The 14,172-nt window shown below is 43.8% G+C and overlaps 1 protein-coding gene and 1 pseudogene across 8 annotated transcripts in view; both read left to right on the top strand.

The window, feature by feature from the left end:
• PPP2R5C (protein phosphatase 2 regulatory subunit B'gamma) overlaps nt 1–14,172 on the top strand; it is a 151,421-nt gene that overhangs the window by 96,177 nt on the left and 41,072 nt on the right. The gene's annotated exons all lie outside the window — the stretch shown is intronic.
• LOC109381057 (cytochrome b5-like) lies at nt 7,206–7,744 on the top strand (annotated as a pseudogene).

Genomic DNA, 14,172 nt, shown 5'->3' with positions numbered 1-14,172 from the left:
CATTTTTTCAAAAAATTAACAAAACAAGAATGTCGGTCTGAGGAAAACAACTGACAGTGTTTGTTGTCGATGATGAAATTCGAGCTTTCAGATGAAAATTTGAATTTTGGGAAATTTGTGTCTGCCAGCGGGAGCTTCCTCTTCTTGCCTCTCCTGCTGGGATTTGTGGTGAGAGGGATGGATGGGAGCTTTTACACATGTGATGAATTGAGTCCCCACTGGAAGACCTGCATAATTCAGGGACCAGTATTTTCCAGATAAGCAATAAATGATGTTCCAAATCACTCCCGGGCCAGAGAGCCATTCACGTGCACGACGCCCTCGCTGAGGAGGTCTGAGGCTCCACGTGACAACGAACCTTTACCTACCTCTTGGCTAGTTTTGGTGTAACACCGAAGAAGTCCAGTTACCTGAAAAGACTGTCAGTCACCCCTCCCTCTTCCAGCTGCATGTCTGTGGGAGGTGGATGTTTCTTCCTATATTTCAACCAAACCAACATTCTACACACAGGAGCAGACGTGAGAAGCCAGCTTTGTCTATGAAGCCAGACATGAGAGGTTTGCAAAAATGTAAAACAGGGCCACTCTTCTCACTGAATTTGTTTTTGTTTGGGGAAATATTTTTATTTATTATGAGTTCTTTTATGAAACAAGTAATAGTTAAGAAAAAATTATTTTGTATAAATTATGTTATTTGTGTTCAGACATAATAGTTTTATTATTTGTAATGACAACATTTTTTTTAATTTCTCTGATCTAATTTCCAATACAGTCAATTTCAATAGCTATAACTCTGCTAAACAAAAGCTCTTCGGGGTCCTCAAGAATTCTTAGGCCTCTAACGGGGTCCTGAGACCAAAAAGCTTGCGACCCGCTCTTCTGAAGCATGGCAGTCAAAGGCCGCAGCCAACACCGCCTGGGAGCTGGTTAGAAATGCCGCCTCCTGGGCCGCACACTGTCACCTGTAGTCCAGTTCTTACATGCAGGAGCTTCAGAATCACTGTTCAGACGAACCGCCTCGTGCTGCCCCCCTGACCTTAGAGCCCTCCAGGGGGCCCAGGCCCCAAACTCCCCGAGAGGAAGCGTTATATGCTCCCCCTCACGTCTCCTACTGAATTCAGGCACTGCCGTTTCCTGGGGACTCATGAACGTTCCCTGGCGCCACGTTTCCTGCCTAGACGACGGCACTAAGACTAGTGGTAGCAGTTACAGGTGAAAATAAGTTGAAGGGCAGACAGGGTTGTTCAGGTTGACGGTGGAGTGAGCTGTCGAGTGCACAGTGGCCTCTCTCCAGGTACCCACGCATTCCTTGCTGGACTAATGGTGAATCAGGGCAGTGTCTGCCCTACACCTCCCCCTCTGGGACACTCACTATATTCAGAGGAGTCCAACTGTAAATAGTAGCTGCCCTTTGGATGGTGTGATTATGCGGATTTTCCCCTTTTACTGTATTTTTGTAATTTTAAAAATTTTTAATAATGATCATGTACCACATTTGTCATCATCAAAAATTATTAAATATATGTTTTTCTTTTTGAAAAAACATGCTCTCCATATGTAGTTTAATAGTATTGTTCTTATCAGGACCCATGTTGGGTTCCATGAAAAACAAGTTCACGTTTTAATCTGAACTGCTTGTAAATGACTAGATAGATACTAACTTAACAAGTTTTCTTTTCTTTTATGTTTAGGGTTCAAGTCCACATTTTCTATTAAGGGCATAGGAGTTTTTCTGGGGTCCTTCGGGAAGGCTTAACGTCCAGATCCCCACAGTGCTTGTCTTGTGCTTCACTTAAGATTGATGTGGGACTCTCTCCTTCTATATTTTTATACCTGATATACATAGTGTCTTCTGGAAAGTATACTTGTTGTAAGGGAATGGGAGAGGAAAGAATGTTGCAAATTAAAGAAGGTAGCGCATTAACCAGTGAAGCCTCAAATAGTCTACAGATTTTCAACTGACGATTTAAATCATGCATTCCCCTTTTCGCGCCGTTGTTTTTGTTTCACCAACATCGCCATAACGTGGGTGCTGACGTCAGCGAGCGCTAAAGCAGATTAAAACAAAGTGGTATTGGAATCCAGAGAATGATTTCTCTACTTTAAATAGTAATGAGCCATTTCTTGGAGATTTGCTCTTATTTCAAGAGAATCTCCCTTTGTATTGTTTGATGTTTTTAAATTATAAAAGAAATGCATGTTTGTTTTATAGTAAGTGAAATAAATACAAAAACATAGGAAGTAAAAGTTCATCTTTTTCCTTACTCCACCCTCCCCCTTGCCCCCCAACCTACAACCATCCCCATCTCCAACCGACAGGTTTTCTTTTTTTTCGAAAGGCCACTAAGAAACTTTTGGGGATGATGGATGTATTCATTATCTTGATTGATACTTTCACAGATGTGTGCATATTTTAAATGTATCAAATTGTACACTTTAAATATTTACAATTAATTATATGTCAATTATAACTCAGTAAAGCTGGGGGTTTTTTAAGCTCCTAAATTGATGAGTATGTCTTTGGTCTAGGGGCACAACGAAGATATCACTTAGACACTAAGGACATTGTCACCAAGAAGGTTTGGGAACTCAGTGCCTAGTAAATATCTTTCCATAACATTTTTTAAAATTTTAATTCACATACAGCAGAAGTCACTCTTTTTAGCAAACACTTCTCTGAGATTTGATAAATACATGTAGTCATGTAACCACCACCACAGTCAACATAGAGAATAGTTTCATTACGCCCTCAAAAAGTGACTTTATTCTACTCCACCGTAGTAAGGCCTTCCCCGTCCCCATCATCCCTGGCCACCACTGGTCTGTCCTCCAGCTCTGTCATTTTGTCTTTTCCAGAATGTCATACACATGGACTCAGCTGGTATGTAGCCTTCAAGTCTAGCTTTTTTCTCTCAGTATCATGTGCTTGAGAGTCATCCGTGTTGTTGAGGTATCAATAGTTCGTTCCTTTACTTGCTCAGTAGTAATTCATAGAAGTAGCACAGTCTACTCACCTATTCCCCAGTTGAGGAATATTTGGGTTATTTCCAGTTTTGGACAATAAAACTGTAAATATTCATGTACAAGTTTTGGACATAGGTTTTTATTTAACTTGGATAAACTCATAGGTGTGGGATTGCTGGGTCGTATTGTAAGTGTCTGTGTAACTTTCTGAGAAACTGCCCAGCCATTTGACAAAGAGGCAGTACCATTTCTGCACGCCCACCGGCCGTGTATGAGAGTGCATTGTCAGCATTTGGTATCAGCAGTCCTGTTATCTCATTTTGGCTTTAATTTTCATTTCCCTAATTACTGATAATGCTGAGCATTTTATCCTGTGCTCATTTGTCATTTGTATGTATACCTTCCTTGGTGAAGTGTCTGTTCAAATAGTTTGCCCATTTTTTAATTGGGTTGTTTTATTGCTGTTCAGTTTGAGACGACTTTCCGTATCCTGGATACACAATATTTGCCAGTTCTGTGATTTGCAAGTGTTTTCTCTGTCTGTGGCTTATCTTTTTATTTTAACAGCGTCTTTTACAGAGTTCTTGGTTTAGATGAAACCTAATGTATGATTTGTTTCTTTCATGAATAGTGCTTTTGGAATCATATCTAAGAAGCCCTTATGTAACCCAGGTTCACAAAGATTTTCTCCTAAAAGCGTTACAGTTTTACATTTAGGTCTGTGATCCACCCTGAGGTTCATTTTTTGGTATATAGATGTCCAAGAATTCTATTCATGGAAAACTGTTCAAAAGACTAACCATTCTCCATTGAATTGCCTTTGCACCTCTGTCAACAATCATTTGACCATATTTGTGAGTCTTTTTCTGGATTCCCTCTTCTGTTCCATTGATCACGAGTCTGCTCACCGATGCCGTACTCTCTGCATTATGGGCACCTCGTAGTAAATATTGAGATCAGGTAGTGTGAGTGCTCCAACCCTGTTCTTTTCCCAAATTGTTTGGCTATTCTAGTTAGTTTAACTTTCCATATAAATTTTACAACCAGCTTGTTGTTATCTACAAAATGTCTTTGGGGTTTTGGTTGGATTGCCTTGAATATGTAGATTTGGAGAGAATTGATATCTTAATGGTATTGAAGCGTTCCTTCCAGGAGCACAATATCTCCCCATTTTGCTCTTTATTTTAGTCTTCAGCATACAGATCCTACATGTATCTTTTTAGACTCACAAATAAGTATTTCACTTGGGGGTACAATTGTAATTGGGGCTGTTTGTTTTCTGTTTCTAATTGTTTATTGTCTGTTTTCTTGCATTTCCATCAGTTTTATTTCATGTTATTTAATATATAAATATTAGTATTATTTATTAGTTGGATTGACTCATTCATCATTATAAAGTGATCCTTTTTATCCCTGGTAATATTATTTGCTCCAAAACCTACTTTATCTGATGTTAAAATAGCCGCCGCCCGCTCCTCCTGACTTAGTGCGGTGCGCCTTTTTCCTTCCTTTTTCTTTTGACCAATTGGAATCTTTATAGTTAAAGTGAGCTTATTGTAGACAGCATATAGTTGGGTGTTGCTTTTGTGTTCAGTCAGACAATGTCTGCCTTTTGATTGGGGTGTGCAAGCCTTTTACTGTCAATGTGAGTATGGATATGTTGGGTTTAAATCTGCTATCTTGCTGTAGTTTTGTGTTGTCCCATCTATTCTTGTTCCGTTTCCTCTTGTCCTGCTTTCTTTTGGATCAACTGAGTACTTTTATGAATCCATTTGATCTCCTTTGTTGGCTTTTTAACGATAACTCTTAATTGTTTGATCTCAAGTATTTAGCTTTTCTAGAATACACCTTGCACTTATTGCAGCCTCAAGCGATCACATGCCATTGCACAGCATAGGAGACCCTACAGCAGTGTGCTGTACCTCCATGTCCCCTCTGCCAGCCTTTCTGCTCTCGTTGTCATACATTTGACCTCTTCGCATGTTATAAACCCCACAACATAGTATTTTTTTAATTTTAAACAATTATCTTTTAAAGAGATTTAAGTCATTTTTAAAACTTTCTACTTCCCCAGGTACCATTTTCAGTGCTCTTCACTCCATTGTGTAGACACACAAGTCCATCTGGTATCCGTTCCCTTCTGCCTCAGGACTTTCTTTAGTACTTCTCGTGGCGCACGCAGGTCTACTGGTGATTAATTTTTTCAATTTTTGTATGTCCAAAAAAGTCTTTCTTTTGCCTTTAATTTTGAAAGATGTGCTTGTGGAGTATACAGCTCCAGGTCCGGGTTTTATCCTTTGCACGTTTTGCTCCACTGTCTTCTTGTTTGCATAATTTCTGATGAGAAATCTACTGCCATTCCTGTTTTTGTTCCTCTGGCTTCTTTTAAGATTTTTTCTTTTATGATTTTTAAGCAATTTGGATTATGATGTGCCGTGGTTCCCTTTTTCTTGTGTTTGGAGTCCATTTATAGTTTTCATCAAATTTGGGAAAGTGTTTGGTCCTTATCTCTTCAAATACTTCTTTCTGCCCCCTCGCTGCCCTGCAGGGACGCCAGTCATGTGTGTGTTAGGTTTCTTCGAGCTGTCACATAAATCACTGGTGCTCTTTTGCCAGCCTTTTTTTCCTTCTTTGTTTCATTTGGTAGTTTCCTTTGCCATCTTCAAATTCACTAATCTTTCCTGCAATGTCTTACCTGGTGTTAATTTCCACCTAGTAAAATTTTCATCTCACACATTGTAATTTTAATCTCTGGTGGTTTATTTGTGTCTTTTTTTATACTTTATGTCTCCACTTAACTTTTTGAACACATAGAATGCTCTTAATATCTTTGCTAATTCTAACATTGTATCAGCTCCAGGCAGTTCTGTCAATGGGTTTTTCTGTCATTATAAATTACGTTTTTCTGCTTCTTTGCATGGCTGGTAGTTTTTTACTGGATGTCTGACGCTGTATTTTGCCCTGCTGAGTGCTGTTTCCTTGCGTGTTTCTATTAATGTTCTTGAGATTTGTTTTGAGGTGCAGTTAAGTTACTTGCAAACAGTTTGGCCCTTTTGATTCTTGGTTTGTGCTATGTTAGAAGGACCAGAGCCCAGTAATTCTGTGGCCAGTCACCCCCCCCCCACCCCACCCCCGTGACTGAACAGGACCTTGTGATGATGAGCTCAGTGCTCCATGACGTGGGAGGTTTTCAGTCTGGTCAGCGGGAGCAGGCCCTGTTCCCAGCCCTGGGCGGGCACTGGTGTCGCCAGCCGTTTCAGGAGGTCCCTTTCTGGCTGCTGGTGCTCTCCTCACACAAAGGTGCTGACCAGCCCTCTGCCGTCCAGCTGAGGGGGCCTCTGCCATCTCCAGTGTTCGCTGTCCTCTCTGGGTCTTTGCCTTGCAAATTCAGGCACCTCTGTCTGCGGGGCCCCACCGGTGCTCTTGCTCCCTGTGCTGCAACCTGGAAGTTCCGCCCAGGCAGGCAGCTGGGCCTCTGTGGGCTCACCGCACTGTTGCCCAGCTGCCGGGGTCTGTCCTTCCCTGCCTGAAAACCAGGGTCCTGAAAACAAACCGTAACCGCCTGTATTTTGCCCAGTTTTTCGGTCAGGAAGTAGGGTAATCCGCCTCCTGTTACTCCATGCTGTCTTAGAGGTATAAGCCTGTGTTCATTTATAATGAAGTATCAACACAGCTCCATCCATGCAGGTGATCCAGCAGTGATTCTAGAGACCAAAGCTCGTGTATCATTTGTAATTCCATAACCATTATACGTACATCCACTGGGTGGTTACGGACATAGCATGAAAATGGTTGGCTATACGTACAGACTGGGAAACGGTGGGTACTTCAGCTCTGTAACGTCCCTGTTCAGTTATTTATGCCATGTAGGCTACAGAATATATAGTTTTGCTCTTCTAAAGCATTCCTAAACTCACATTTTTCTACAAAAAAAAAAAAAGATCAGAGTATGGGACAAAGCAAATATATTAGAATGTAAGTGGCAACCCACTGCCACAGAGGTTGCAGCCTCCACCGTCGCCGGCGACTCACGGCAGCCCAGCTCCAGGTTGAGCTGTTGTTCAGCATCTTAGCTGTAGAGGGCAGTGTCACTGGCCCTCATATGTGGGATCCNTGGGGGGCAGGGACTTGGGTTGGGCCGGGATGCAGGGAATGTCCGGGGCCTGGCTCATTGAGACCAGGCGCTCTGCTTTGGCCAGCTCGGCTGGTGTCTGCAGGGCCTGAGACTTACCGCAGTCTGAAATGGCGGAGCAGTCGGACAGGGCCGGCAGTGCTACACCCTGGAAGAGATCCAGAAGCACCACAGCCAGAGCAGCTGGCTGGGTGGTCCTGTACCACAAGCTGTACGATTTGACTAAATTTTTGGAGGAGCATCCTGGTGGGGAAGAAGTCTTAGGGAACAAGCTGGAGGTGATGCTACTGAAAACTTTGAGGATGTCAGGCACTCTACAGATGCTAGAGAATTGTCCAAAACATACATCTTTGGAGAGCTTCATCCAGATGACAGATCAAAGATGACCAAGCCTTTGGAAACTTTTATCACTACTATTGATGCTAATTTCAACTGGTGGGCCAATTGGATGATCCCAGCCATCTCAGCACTGGTTGTATCACGTCTACACAGCAGATGACTACATCCTCAGAAGCCAATGAAAGAAAAGACTGCTCTGGACCAAGGAGAAAGAAGCCAATGTTAACTGTTTGGACTGGCAGAAACCTTCACCTGAAAAGGAATTTTAATAAAATTCTTTCCCTTTCCTCCTATGTTAGAAATAAAGCAATCCCACCCTACCCCCCAAAACAAAACAAAAAACTGTTGTGTTATCTCTACTCTTGAATTTTGCAGTGTGTCTTTCTGTTCATCAACTTTATCTTGATGTTCCATGACTACATAATTTACTTATTGTAGGCATGATCTTTTAAAAGTATATCTGGCTTTTAAAATTAAAAAGACAACAACAACAACAAAAAACCAGAAAATTGTAATTTCTGGGAGTGAGCCAGGTTTGGGTTGAGATTAGGGAAGAGACATTTTGTTTTAAGTTTTTATTTTTCTCATATTCATACAAGCACATGGTTAATAAACCAAATTGTTCTATGAAGTCTACTATGAAAATTGGCAGGCCCGGGCCCCCATCTCCTTGACACATCCCTTTCCAGGGGTCTTTACTTTCTTTTGAAGGATCCTTTTGATGCTTCCCTCCATATCTCTCGATAACAGTGTTATATTGCTACTTCTGACATGTTGACACCCCACTTACAGAAAAGGATATAGATCCCCACCACCGTTACACACATCCTTCCCATTCCCCCAACTTCCCCATGTAAACCCCCATATCAGTATCTGGATCTTTCTTTCAGATTAGTCTGATACCTTAGAAAAGGTTCTTCCAGTATAAACCTCTAGTCTTCCAAGGGAGAATATCTAGGGAACTGAATTCTTAAATTGACTTTTAACCAACCCTTATTTTAGCCTGGTGAGGAGACTTTTCTTATTTTGTAACTTCCTATGAAGTGTGAAATTTTTTAACTATGTCTTATAATACTTTTATAATTATAATATTTTTTAATATATCAAATTTTAATAATGCAGCTTGTTTAATAAATATTTAAATGTAGTGATAGTGTTATCACCATTTATATTTCTGTTTTTTGACTCTGGCTCCAGTTTATCTTGCAGCAGTTTCACTTACCAAAGAACAAAAGCATTGCTATAGTTTGTAGTTTTTTTACTTTATTGGAACTGCTTATTTTATTTACTACTTGGTGAGGAATGGCTCATTAGGTACTTGTTTATGTGTAGTGTTCACCATAAATGGTTTCATACTGTTTTTTATAACTCTTAGTAAGTCAAATCAGGATACCACTAATATGAGCCCTCTTTGAAAAAGAAATTGTGTTCATTTATAATCATCAATAAACTTTAAATTCTTTGAAATTTTTTACTACTTTGATTAGATTATACTGATTATATTGTGCTGTGAATGGGTATTACATTCAGCCCTCCATATTAATGGGTTTTGCGTCCATGGATTCAACCAACCAGGGATTAAAATATTCAGAAAAAAATGTTAACATTGTTTTTTTTTTTTTTTTTTTTAAGATTTTTTTTTTTTTGGGGTGTAGAGGGCAGTGTCACTGGCCCTCATATGTGGGATCCGAACCGGGGCTCTCTGGTGTCTCAAGCCAGTTCTTAACCATCACGCCACTCGGCCGGCCCCTCACTTAACGTCTTTGATAGGCTCTTGGAAACGGTGACTTGAAGTAAAACAGCGCAGGATAACGAAACCAGTGTTACCAGAGGCTAATTGATATAAACAAGAGTTAAGTTCCTTCTGCATTTTTCTGGTCATAAAAACACCACCAAGCTTCTAAATGAAGACCCAAAACACTTCTAATATTCAACACTAAAATAAATGTGAGCTATACAGACATTTAAGAAAGATAAATAAAAACAAGATAAGCTTATTCCAGGTCAGGGTCACAGTTGGCTGGAGCCAGTCCCTGGCAGCTCAGGGCACAAGGCGGGACCACCCTGGACAGGACACCTTTCCACGCAGGGACACTCACACCCACACCCACTCACACTGGGACGCCATTCACTCACGTGCACATCTCTGTGATGTGGGAGGAGACCGGAGTCCCGGAAAAAACCCACGCAGACCTGGGGAAACCGTGCACACTGCACAGACAGGGGCCCCCGGCCAGGAACTGATTTTTATATTCTCATCAACATTGTACTGAAGAGATGTTGAACAAAATGACATTATCTGAGGACCCGCTGTATTACAAATAGTTACTTATTTTGTATAAGTAGTTTTTCTATTCGTAAACTCAAAAATAAAAAGATAAACTCATATACATGATTATAAACGATAGCATATTTGAATGCTTATCTGAAGTAAGATGCTATTGTACATGTAGTGAAATAGTTATAAAATTAAAATATCCTTTGTTTAAAAAATTGAGACTAAATCTTTAATAAGGTTGTCAGGGTTTTTTATCTGTAGGTTTTTATTTCCACAATATCTTTAACTGATATTTAGGAACATACTTGAATGATTATAAAAATATAGCAAGCTATTCAAAATAAGAATTTAACTTGTAGTTCTTTTCTTCGCTCTCATATTCTGGCATCTATTTGGAAATAAACTATGTTCTTTAAAGGCAGCTCTTGCCTTAGAGAAAGTGGTGCTGTTGCTTCGTGGAAAAGGGGGCCCTACTTCACTCACCTGTTTACTGAGTGCCCATCTGTGCCAGGTGGTGCAGTGACCTGGAAGGTGGTGCCACGAGGAAGACATTAACCCAAGAATTATCCAACCCTCTGGTTATATTTGAGACAAATATCACAAGGAAAATGTACAACCTGATAGGCAAGCTTACGGTGAGGGACCCAGTTAGGGCTGGTGGGGACAGGCTCCCCTGATGAAATGGCACTGCAGCTAAAATCTAAGGTTTAGTCAGAAAATGCTCACAGTTTTCAGGTACTTACTTGGAGCTGCAGTTTATAAGGTGACAGATAGCAGGTACTTGAGGACCTCCTAGGTGCCAGCCCTACGGCAGGTGATGGACAGTCGGCAGTGAGTGAATCGTGGCACCTACGTCCCCAGGATGACAGCTGAACTCTGCTGGGAGAGCAGATTAGGACTAACTTTACACATGAAGAAAGGGACGGTCCTTCCCTTTAAGATTGCTACTAGGACTTTTATTATCCGCCTAAATTTTAAATTATATCTATTGAGTTCATCAAAAGTCCAATTAGAATATGTTTAAGATTGCATTCAGTGTATGAACTGCTCTGTGGAAAAGTGATGTCTTTGTAATATGACGTCACCCCACCCTGGAGAACAGCCGGTTCCTCCGCCTGTTGGGGAATTCTTCAGTGCCCTTTATTGGGGTTTTCACATTCTCGCCACTGAGGCCTGGTAACGGGGCAGTGCGTCCCTTGGTCATCTTTGTGGCTGTGTCCCTAGGGTCCTCCTGTCAGTTATGTTTCCATGTTGCTTGTTAGTAGAAAGAGTTTTGCCTTTAGTTTTGTAATTCAGGTTTTGTTGGTTTTTGTATCCATGGCCCCACTGTGATGGTCAGTTACCTCTGTTGGTTTTTCCAGAGATAAATTGTATCATTTACAAGCAAATATAAATGTCTATTAAAAAGATAATGTAGATGAGCTTCCCCCCCCCCCAAAAAAAAAAAGTGTGTCTTAGCAACCTGACTCGCTCAGAAGCTAGTATTTCCATTATGGGAAGAACTGTAATTTGGCTTCCGGTGGACTCACCTTTATAAATCCTGTGCATGTGAATAAAACAGCATAAATAACATTGCACAATAGCCCTGTGGTTTTGAACAAAGAGCTGAATAATCAACCTTTCTTTCCTCATCATCTCTTAAGTTAGATTACCAGTGCTGGTTTTCGGAGCAAATCCCTTCCTGTCTTAAACCTCCAAGTGTTCTCCTGAGCTGCAGTTGTCACGACGTGAATATTTTATCACATCCCCCCTTCTACACCTGCACTGAAGGTTACGGGTATAGAAAGGCTGAGAGATATTGCCAAATTGTACGAATTTTCCTTAATGCCGCTTCCTGAGCCATTTTGGTTTGCATCTAATTCGATAAACTTAGCAATTTGGAGAACATCTGCAGGGCTGGTTTTAAGCACTGAACAGAGGAGTGTCAAAGCTGTGACAGCAGGTGCCTCCTCGTGTCAGAGTCACTCTACGCCACACAGGTGGCCGTGTGGGCCACAGATGTGCGCGCCTGTTTATGCCGCGAGCTGTTCCGTTTCACATGTGCCCGGCAGAGAAAGGGCTGCCCCTCTCTCAGCAGGTGAGCAAGCTGAGGTGTGGGCAGGTTTTTCAGTGTGGGGTCCTGCTTCTGAGGAAGAGGAGGGCTGGGGGAGGCTGTCCCCACGAGGCCTGCTGCTCTCTCTCTCTCTCTGTCGCCTGATTCCCCGGTGTCCACGCCTTGTGGCCACTCTGCATCAGTGTTCCTGCTGAGAGGTAGAAGGGGTGTGTGTGGTCGCATCAGACCCAGGGCCCCACCTGCGGGAGACACAGGATGCCCTGCGGCTTCTGTGGCATGACATTGACAAAGGTCACCTGTGGTTCTCTCAGACTAAACTCCACGCGTGTGGACAGCATGCACTCCCTCCGAGCACGTGGATGTTGGCACCACGGCGCTCAGCTAACTGGAGCCTGGAGCCATTGTGCTAAGCAGTGTCCCTAGGGCAGGAACCCAAGAGTAATTTGAAGTGGCCTACTGTTTGACTCCCTCTCTTTTTTCTGAATACAAGTTTTTGTATATTTAGCGTTTTCTGGACATGAGCATTAAGTTAATGCAATGTAACATGGCGGGAAATTGGGTAGAAATTGCAGGGCGAGATTTCTGTGTTGTGTAAAAAAAAAATACTTTTTATCAGAGTTGGCTAATGAGAAAATTTCCTGGATCTGGGATGACCTTCCTTAAAGGATACTAAAAGGGGGACTTCTGCATTACAAGCAAGTCAGTCCATGTCCCCTTGCAGACCCCTAATTCAGCACCTAGGATTTGGTGACGGGGATGGGCTGCAGCTGACCGGACACCAGCAGTGGGGACTTCAGCCGTTGCTTTGCTGCCGGAGAGCAGAACCAGCTCACTAAGAAATCGGCCAAGCGCCGTGTCAGTCAGAGCTCCATGAGAGAACAGAACCAGCGGGGCAGAGAGACAGACAGACACAGAGACAGACTGAGCGATGGAATTCGAGGCGCTGTCTTAAGCTTTGAGGTGGCTGCTGGGCAAGGCCAGGTCCGTGGGGTGGGGTAGGCCGGCCTGAGGCAGGAGCTGCCGCTGCCATGCACTGGATCTGCTGCTTCCTCAGGGAACCCACCCACAGTTCACTCTGAAGGCTTTCAGCTGACTGGGTAAGGCTCACCCACACTCTAGGGTCCTCTCTTTGACTTAAAGGCAACTGATTGTAGATGTTAACAGCTGCTGAACCCCTTCACGGCGACACTCAGATTGCTGTTTGATTGAATAACAGGGTACTCTAACACTAGCCATCACTCTGGGGTACATTTTATTTTTCTACCGTTGTCTTTAACCATGACCTGCCAAATCTCCCTTTCCCGCCCCTTTTTAGTCATCTCTGGCTGTAGCTATCCCACCTGGTTTAAGCTTTAATCCCAGACTCAGAACCTCGCCTTCCCCCCTCCCGTGGCAACCTGGCTAGGGAGGGACGGAAAGTGGGCGAGGCTGGGCGTGGGGGCTGGACGAGCGCTCCCTGCCTCCCCCAGGGGGCAGGGGCAGCCGCCCGTGGGTGTGCTCCATGCTGCCTCAGCCTTTGCCGGTGTGGCGGTCGCTCCTGTGTGGGGCGTCTGCTCTGGAGAGAGTTCAGTGGCACTAAAGACCCCTCCAGAGGGGCCGCCATCCCCCCTTTTGTCCAAACCCTAGCCCCTGTCCAGATGAGCTGACTGCTCTTGGCAGTTCCTGGGCAGCCACGGGAGCCTCTCCAGAGGTGGCCCGTGTGTCCCCCTCTAGGTGCCGTGTACCCCGATGTCCTGGGCTGCCCGGCAAGTCTCCTGCCGTCTGGATTCTCCAGGAGAGGCCGGCGCAGTGTGTGCTCACAGACGCCTCCCCACCCTGGACCTGCGGTTCTCATCCACCAGAGGCACCCCCAGTCTCTGGGGGACCCTCTTGGAGCCCACAGTCATTTGGTTTTGAGGGAAAGGATAGCAAAGTCCTGCTCACAGATCCACACTCCCCAGGAGACCTCGCCCCTGACTCCTCTCTGACTTCCAGAGTCCGGGGAGAGCAGGCAGCTCTGCCCCCCGCCACCCCAGGGTGCAGCCCCTCCATAGTGGGGGTCTCAGCGCCTCCTTGTTGTCTTGTGTGGAATTTGGGATCACAGTGCCAGGAGAGGAGTCTCCCCTCATGGCCCCAGGCCCTCGGGGCCTAAGGGCCGGCCGGCTACCTGGCAACACCTGTCACAGCCCCTGTTCATTAATCACCTGTTGTCTGGGAGGCCTCTTCCAGAACCCTGTACACACACCCCGTTCACAGGTCCAGTTGCTTTTTCCCTTCTACTGTGTGTTAGGAGCATTACTCACAGTTGTTTTGTTTTGTTTTGTTTTTATTGGGGTATTGGGGGAAGGGAACAGTGCTGGGGAATTGGGGGAAGGGGAACAGACAAGTTGCTGTTGTTTTGTTCTTCAGTCTAGTTGTGGAGGACGTC

The sequence above is a fragment of the Hipposideros armiger genome, unplaced genomic scaffold, assembly GCF_001890085.2.
Source record: "Hipposideros armiger isolate ML-2016 unplaced genomic scaffold, ASM189008v1 scaffold_43, whole genome shotgun sequence".
In the NCBI taxonomy this organism is placed as follows: domain Eukaryota; kingdom Metazoa; phylum Chordata; class Mammalia; order Chiroptera; family Hipposideridae; genus Hipposideros; species Hipposideros armiger.
The sequence above is the reverse complement of the archived record's forward strand: the minus strand, read 5'-3'. Positions and strand labels throughout refer to the sequence as shown.